We start from the raw sequence: 9,285 nt of genomic DNA on the forward strand, positions 1-9,285 counted from the left end.
ATTCAGTTTACTCAGGATCCGAAGCAGTTTTATAACTTTGTAAGCACTAAGCGAAAACATGTATATTTTCCCCCACTGCTTACGTTTGAGAACTCTTATGCGAACACTGATCAGGCAATGGCCGATCTCTTTGCACAGTTTTTTCAAACTACCTATTCACCTAGCAGCAGTTCAGCTCAGCCTGAACACTTATAATATCCAATTAGCCAACCCATTTTGCCCATTTTTCGATCAAAGTGGTGTGTTATCGGATCTTCTTAAGGTTAAGCCCGTGTAATCGCCAGGCCCTGATGGAGTACCAGGCTGTGTTCTGAAATACTGCGCCGAGGCATTGTGCAAGCCGCTTGTTAAACTCTTTAATCTATCGCTGGAAACTTCGATCTTTCCCCTTATGTGGAAATCATTCATTATTCCGCTCCATAAAAAAGGGAAAAAATCCGACGCTGCTAATTATAGAGGCATCTCTAAATTGTCAGCAATTCCAAAGCTTTTTGAAAACCTTATCACTCCACATTTGCAACACCTATGTAGTGTAAACTTTAAGTACAAAATATAATCTTTATATAGATATTATGTTTTGGGTTTTTAGCCATGTCGTTCTTTATTCTTTAAAAGTCAAATCCAGAGTGTATTAATATTCTATTGCTCGCGGCTGCGCTGCCTACAAAAGCTCGGCAGCGATCAGACGCGGCTATATTCATATACAACTAGTGTATCCACAGATACACTTAATGTATCTGCAAATACCCTAGATAACGAATCCTCCATAAAACCAGTATACCCTGCCATACCTATCAAATCATATATAAACAACATTCCAGAGCCTACTGTGGGAATAATTCAAATAGGCTAGACACAAACCCTTTCCCATAGCATTATCATTGGCATCCAGACATAAACATAGACATAAACCATTCACACGCCTTTATCGACGTCAGTAGACGTAAACATTAAACCCCTTTTGCTCCAAATTCATAAACAAGTGCCCATTCTGGGAACCTACATGTCAGCATAAAACTCTGACCAATCAAAACTATTCAACCAAAGCTCATCTATGCTGCCAGCGTCGCTGTCACCGATAAAAGCTATCTCGAATTTATTGTATCCGCAAAACGAATCTATAAACATTTCTAAACATTAGTGAAATCACGAATGAGGATTTCTAGTGTGAAGTGCAACAAACATTACATAAAAAAAAAATTTTAATACCAGGGAACTCAGCATTAGTCAAATCACGAATGAGGATTTCTAATGTCTATTTGAAATAAACAAATAAAATAAAATTATTAACATAATCAAGACAATTTAAAAAATAAAAACATATATATACCAAATTAAATAAATAAACTTTAAAATGCAATCTGAACAAGCATCCACATCAGCTGCAGCAAGGCACATCCTGTCTGACAGCAATATGAATCATTTCTTCATGCAACTAAAGCAAATTGACAAATTTGATGGTGATACAATGTATTTAGCACTATTTATAAAAAGTGTTGATAACTTGATTACCCAATACAAAACAACATCGTCTACTCAGAATGAAATCATTCAAGGAGCTATCCTAAACCTCATCGTTGGACCTGCACGTACAATTCTTCTTAGGAATTCATCCCAGGACTGGAATGAATTAAGAACCTTACTCATCAGTGAATTCAACTCATCAAAACCCCCACATCTCATGATCATGGATTTACATGGTGGGACATATAATTATCAACAAAGACAAAATACTTTTGATTCAAATAGAAATTTTAGTTTAAACTATAATAATAATTATAGATACTCTCAAAATCCTTTAGGTCAAAACTTTCCAAATTATAATCGGTCTGTTAATGTTCCTCAAAAACTATCAGACCAACAGAATAGACCAGAACCAATGGAAATAGTTGAAAATTTTCAGACACAAGCCTCGGAAGAAACACAACAGCAATAAAAATAAAAATTGATAATAGACCATGCATTTGCCTTATTGACACAGGTTCCAGTATAAGTTTAATAAATGAAAATTTTTTAAAATATCCAATTAAAGAGAATAATATAAAAGTTCAAACAGTAGGAAATTCAGTCACTTTGAATAAATCCATTGAATTTATAATTCCAAAATTATTTAAATCTAAACAAAAATTTTTTGTCAAAGAATTTTCCAATCATTACGATTTTCTTTTAGGACGTAATATTTTAAACCTTACATCAGCCCAAATAGATTTTGGAAAGAATACTGTTAAACTAAATAGTTACGAATTTCCAATGATCAATATAATAAAGGAACATAACAAAAATTATACAAACATGTTAGAGGATGAAGAACACATTAACGCATTGGAAACGGAATTAAAAACTAGTTATATTCGAGATGATCATCTCAACAGTGAGGAAAAATCGGCACTACATTCTCTAATGTCCAAATTTTTTGATATTCAGTATCATGAGGGTGATAATTTGACCTTCACAAATGAAATCAAACATAAAATAAAAACTAAACATGAAGATACCATTTATAGAAGAACATATACTTATCCCTATATTTATGACAATGAAGTAGAAAACCAAATAGCAGATATGATTAAACAAGGTATTGTCCGCAAATCTAAATCTCCTTATTGTAGTCCTATAGTAATAGTACCCAAGAAAATGGATGCATCGGGCACCTCAAGAAGGTAGACCAGTTTGCTACGCAAGTAGAACATTAAATGATCATGAAATAAATTATTCAACTATCGAAAAAGAGTTATTAGCCGTAGTCTGGGCAACTAAGTACTTCCAACCCTATCTATTTGGAAGAAAATTTAAAATTACATCCGATCATAAACCACTAGTTTGGTTACACAATATTAAAGAACCTAATATGAAATTGCAAAAATGGAAAATATATCTTAGTCAATATGATTGTGGTATGAATTACATTAAAGGAAAGGAAAATTATGTAGCAGACGCCTTATCTAGGCTACCTAAAAAAGAATCAAATAATGAACAACTAGAAGAAACATTTCAAAACGAAGATGATTTACAAAGCACAGGAGCTACTATACATAGCGCCCAAGAAGATAATGGCAATTGTATTCAGATTACAGAGCGTTCAATTAATGTTTTCAGTCACCAATTGTTCAAACATTAAGTTGAACATGGGAGCTAATAAAATAACTTAAACAATGTTAAAATATTTAAAAATATGTAACAGAATGATATAATTAACAACATATTGTTATCGAAGAATCATAATAATAATATTTTTTAATATTGAAAAAAGAAATTTGTAAATTTAATACAAAAGCAGAAATACACATATACATATATAGAATTTATATATAGAATTTAATATATATAAAATGTACACCTTTTTTGTGGCCCTTTGCAGAATGTTCAAGCATTGAACACGATAAGAATTCCAAACATAGAATGTAGGAGATCGGACCCATGTGAATAATTGATTAACAGCATGGTTTGAAAGACGATCTCCTGCAGTCTAACCAAATGTTTATGTGCTGCACTTGAACCACTTAAGAAAGGGTCACATAGCATGTCAGCGAGCAGTCCGTTGATAAGTAGTTTTAAATAGATTTAAGATTTTCATGTATCTTTCTTGTAAGAGAAGTGTGTGAAATAAAAACAGTTTTAAAACAGAACTCATTGGAGTAACACTTATTTGAAGGGCTCCTCTTAACACCAATTAATATTTGAAAAGGGAAATGAAGATAGTAATGAATTAGTCCGGTATTTTAATAACACAATTAATACAATAAAATATAGTAACATGACGGAACGTACAGCAAAAGACATTATTCTAAAATTTGTATGTGGACACAATTTTGTAATGTACATAAATAATGACGAGGATTTCGCAATATTTCAAAGGGCTTTCATGGAATTAATTAAACCAAATTTGGGAACAAAATTAATGAAAACATCAGTAATACTTACCATCAAGGTATTAAAAAAACATATGACGATTTTAAAGCTAAATACTATTTTCCAGATGCACAAAAATTAATCCAAAATATAATTAATAAATGCGATATTTGTAATTTATGCAAGCCAGAACATAGAAAAGTAGCATTAACATTTGAAAAAACACCTGAAAGTAAAAATATCCGTGAAAAATATGTAATTGACTATTATTTTATTGATCAAAGAAAATTTTTAACTTTTATTGATATCTATTCAAAATTTGTTTCAATTATAGAAACTCATACCACAGATTGGATCGAAAGTAAAAAAGCATTACTTAAAATATTTAATATGTTAGGTAAACCAAAAATAATTAAAATGGATCAAGATCCCGGATTAGTATGCAAATCATTACAAAATTGGTTAGAAAAAGAAAATATTGAGATCGAAATTACTAGTAGCAAGAATGGTATAGCTGATATAGAAAGAGTTCACAAAACAATTAATGAAAAATTACGAATAATAATAATATCGAAAAAGCTACATATGTTTATAATCATGAAATAACACATGACACTACAGGTAGAACCCCTGCTGAAATATTTATTTTCGGTATGAAACCTAATAAAATTTGGGTCCAAAAAATAAAAGAATCAAAAATTGATAAAATTAATGAAAAACGGGAAGAATATGAAGTAGATTTAAATTATGCAAAAGTTGAAAAAGATATGAAACGTAAGCCGAAACTTGTTAATCCATTTAAGAAAACAGGAAAAATTATACAAAAAGATGAAAAACACTGGCAGGAAATAAATAGGGGTCACAAAGTAATAAAACACAAAAGTAAATTTAAAAAACTTAAAAAACGCAATTTTTCTCGTTATTCCAGAAATGTTAAAAATTCTGACTCTGATATTGAAAGTTATAATAATAGTACCATGGACAACGTTACCATTAATAACGGCTCCACAAATTAATATTGTCCCAATTACTTCAAAAAATGGCTATTTAGTATTGAATACAGGAACTATAAAAATACCTCTTAATTACGAACACCACATGATAGAAATAAATCAAACAAAAATATTAAATACATACCAAGAATTTATAAAATATGAAAATTTATATAAAACAATTCCAGATATAGCATTAGCACTTAAACAATTAAAACATGAAATAAAAGGGATTATCCCATCAAATAGGCAAAAACGGGGATTAGTAAATATTGTAGGATCAGCTCACAAATATTTGTTTGGTACACTAACAGAAGAAGATAAAAAAAGAGTTAGAAATAAAATCTTATATATATAAAAGAACATCGTGTTTTATGTTACACCACTTATAAATCAAGAACGGAAGAACAGATTTGAGTGAAAATTGGTAGGGAGGTAGCTTAGAGCCAGGAGAAGGACATAGGATACTTTTTGTCCCGTTCGACAGCGTTCCTCCCTGGCCCATACTTTTTTATTTAGGCAGACAGCTAAGAAGAAAATGTCAAATGTCAAAATGTCAGTTACAAACGAAGTCAAATTCATAGTCAGGCTCTCAAATTTAACAACGAACCAAAAAGATTGTGTTGCGCTGAAATCAATATTAAAACTATTTCTATTAAATAAATAATTAACAAGTGGATTGAAGTGAAGTGAAGTTTAATTAATAATGCCGCGACCAAGACGGTCGAATCTTTCCCGACAAAGCCGTAATGCAAGAAGAATACAAAATATTGCATATGAAAGGACTGAAGAAGAACGAGAAATTGCACGTGAACAGCGCCGCAATAGTATGGCTCGACTTCGTGCTTCTCAAATAGATTTCAATTTGCGACGCAGATATTTAGCTGATTTGAATCGAGCTGCGTTTCGATACGATTGCAGCAATGGTTACAGCTTGCATCCTAGCGTTTGCATTGGGCAAATGGACGTTGTTTGCGAGTATTGTGGTGCATTAAAGTTTTCCGGAGAAACGCCTGGATTATGCTGCGTTAATGGTAAAGTGATTGCCAGTGTTGACTCCGCCACAAGAGCCATTGTATTCATTGCTTTGCGGCGAAACACAAGAATCACGCCACTTTCTTGCAAATACTCGAAAATACAATAGTTGTTTCCAAATGACGTCATTTGGGGCAGACATTATCGAAGAAGGAGGTTTTAATCCGACATTTAAGGTATTTATTTTTGTACTTACATAGAATGTAGTTAAAGAATCTGGTTTTTATTTTGTAGATACAAGGACAGATTCACCATCGAATTGGATCATTACTACCTTTCGAAGATACACAGAATAAATTTTTACAAATATATTTCATGGGCAACATGGAAGAACAACTTGATCGACGCCTAGGGATCAATGCAGGAATGAAGCGAGCAATTCTTCAAGACTTGCAGTGTCTGCTTCATGAACATCATGCGTTGGTCAGGTTGTTTAAGAGTGCTTTAGAGCGCATGCCAAATGATGACTATAAAGTTGTCATCAAAGCAGAAATTATTCTTTTTTGTTTGACTTATTTTTTATGCGTGCAACAACAATATGCCACAGCGAAACGTGGCAGGGTACTGCTAGTTATATAATATAAAAGAAAATATGATAGAAAATTCTGAATTTAATGAAATCATTGGTATAATAAATAAACATACAGAAGACATAAATAAATTAATACGGGAAGAAGAGGAAAATGAGGCCTTGCACCTTTTTAGATACTCTTTACACATTTTTCAAGAATACATTAAAGATTTACAAATGGGAATTCCAGATAACAAGAATTGGAATATTTAATCCTAAAATATTAAAACATGAAGAGTTATATGACATTAATGAAGAAAAATTATTATCAATAAAGACTTCAGCTTGGATAAGCAGTCAAAAAAAAATACTTTTATTTTAGCCCATATACCAACATCTTTTAATGAAACTCAAAAATACAGAATAATTAAATATCCAGATAACTTAGGCCGCCAAATTGACATAAATGATAAATTTGAATATTTTATGAATAATAATAAAAGTGTTTATTATTTGGAAAATTCTGCAAATCCTTTAGTGGATGTAATGGATCAAAAATATTTAGTAACATAATAATAATAAATGGCCATCACAACCCTATCGGGTCACAGCCTGTTGCACAATCTGCCTCCACGCTTTCCTGTCCTGGGCCCGCGCTCGCCAGTTGGTAACACCAGATGTAGACAGGGCTTCCATCACCTGGTCCTGCCAACGTATCCGGGGTCGTCCTCTCCTTCGTTTTCCGACGATTACCGCATCAAATACCTTACGAGCCGGAGCGTCTTCTTCCATACGGGCGATGTGACCCAGCCAGCGGAGTCTTTGAATTTTGACTCGGCTTACTATATCAACATCCCCGTACAGCTCATACAGCTCGTGGTTCCATCTGGTGCGATAAGCATCGCCAACGCAGATTGGACCAAAGATTTTGCGGAGAATCTTTCTCTCGAACACTCCAAGAGCAGCTGCATCGGATTGCACCACTGTCCAGCACTCCGCACCATATAAGAGTACTGGAAGAATGAGCGTCCTGTAGAGTGTTATTTTTGTCGGTCGAGAGAGAGCTCTACTGTTAAAGTGCCTACTGAGCCCAAAGTAGCACCTGTTGGCAAGTGTGATTCTCCGCTTAATCTCCAGGCTGACATCATTTGTGCTAGATATTGCAGATCCAAGGTAAATGAATTCCTTCACGGACTCAAAGCTATGGCTTCCTGCAGATAGCTGGGAATCAAGACGCCGCGATTCCCTGCTAGAGCACACCATAAACTTTGTCTTATCCATGTTAACTGCCAGTCCTACTTTAGCTGACTCTTTTTCAATAGCCCCGAAGGCTGCTGTAACATCACGCTTGGTTCGGCCAATGATATCAATATCATCAGCGTAGCCAAGGAGTTGGACACATCTGTTTGTTAGAATAGTGCCCGTCCGATGCACACCAGCCTTCCTTATAATACTCTCCATTAGAATGTTGAAGAGCATACAAGACAGCGAGTCGCCTTGTCTGAGACCACACTTGGTATAAAAGGTTTCAGATTGGTCATTTCCTACCCTGACAGAGCTGATGGTGTTGCTCAATGTCATCATGCAAAGCCGTATTAGCTTTGCTGGTATACCAAGCTCAGACATGGCGGCATATAGGCGATCTCGCCGGGGACTATCGAATGCTGCCTTGTAATCGACGAAGAGGTGATATGTGTCGATCTGATTTTCGTAGGACTTCTCCAGGATTTGGCGCAAGGTGAAAATCTGGTCAATAGTGGATTTGCCAGGCCTGAACCCGCACTGATAAGGTCCAATCAGTGCTTCGGCATGGGGTTTCAGGTTTTCACACAGTACGCTCGTAAGGACCTTGTATGCGACTGGAAGAAGACTAATGCCACGGTAATTGGTGCGCAATGTGGCATCACCCTTCTTCAGGATAGGACAGATCATGCTGTGGTTCCAATCGTCGGGCATGCTCTCCGTAAGCCATATCTTGCTGATTAGTTTGTGCATGCTCCCTACCAACATATCACCAGCAGCCTTAAACAATTCAGCCGGCAGGCCGTCAGCACCTGCGGTTTTATTGTTTTTAAGTCGTTGGATTGCATCCTTGACTTCGGCATGGCTTGGGGTCGGTACGTCCACATCAGTACCATAGATTGGGGTTTGTGGATCATACTCTCCATAGTCATCATGGCCAGAGCCAGCTAATAGACTTGAGAAGTGATCCCTCCATAACCTCAGCACAATCTCTGCATCTGTGATTAGGTTTCCGTCATCGTCCTTGCACGCAACTCCTCCAGTCTTAAAACCTTGGGTCAGACGCTTAACCCTCTGGTAGAAGTTACGAGCTTCATTCCGGTCTCTGCTGCTCTCAATGCTCTCACACTCACGCCTCTCCTGTTCTCTCTTCTTGCGTCTGAAGAGGCGTTTCTCATCTCTCCTCCTTGACCTGTAGACCTCGACAACAGCCCTTGTGGCCCCAGCTTGCAGTGTTCTTCCGTAGGCGGCGTCTTTTGCAGCTGTTGCGTCGCGACACTCCTGGTCGTACCATGGATTCCTCTTTGGGGTACGTTGGAATCCGATGACCTCTTCTGCAGAAGTTCGCAGGGAGTGGGATATGAGTGCCCACATATTGCTGATGTCTTCAGGTGTTGGAGTTGCTCGGCTCAGTAGGCCTGTGACTTGAGTGGAGAATGCATCCCTTGTCCGTTGTGATTGCAGCTTCCCGATGTCCAGCTTTCTCAACAGTCCTCGACGTGCAACCTTCGCAACACATAGCCGTGTGCGAATCTTAGCTGCAACAAGATAATGGTCGGAGTCGATGTTGGGACCCCGACAGGATCGCACGTCGAGTACGTTAGATGCATGCCTTGCATCGATCACAACATGATCGATCTGATTTCTGGTCAGTCG

Source organism: Drosophila ananassae (assembly GCF_017639315.1).
Source record: "Drosophila ananassae strain 14024-0371.13 chromosome Y unlocalized genomic scaffold, ASM1763931v2 tig00000119, whole genome shotgun sequence".
NCBI lineage: Eukaryota > Metazoa > Arthropoda > Insecta > Diptera > Drosophilidae > Drosophila > Drosophila ananassae.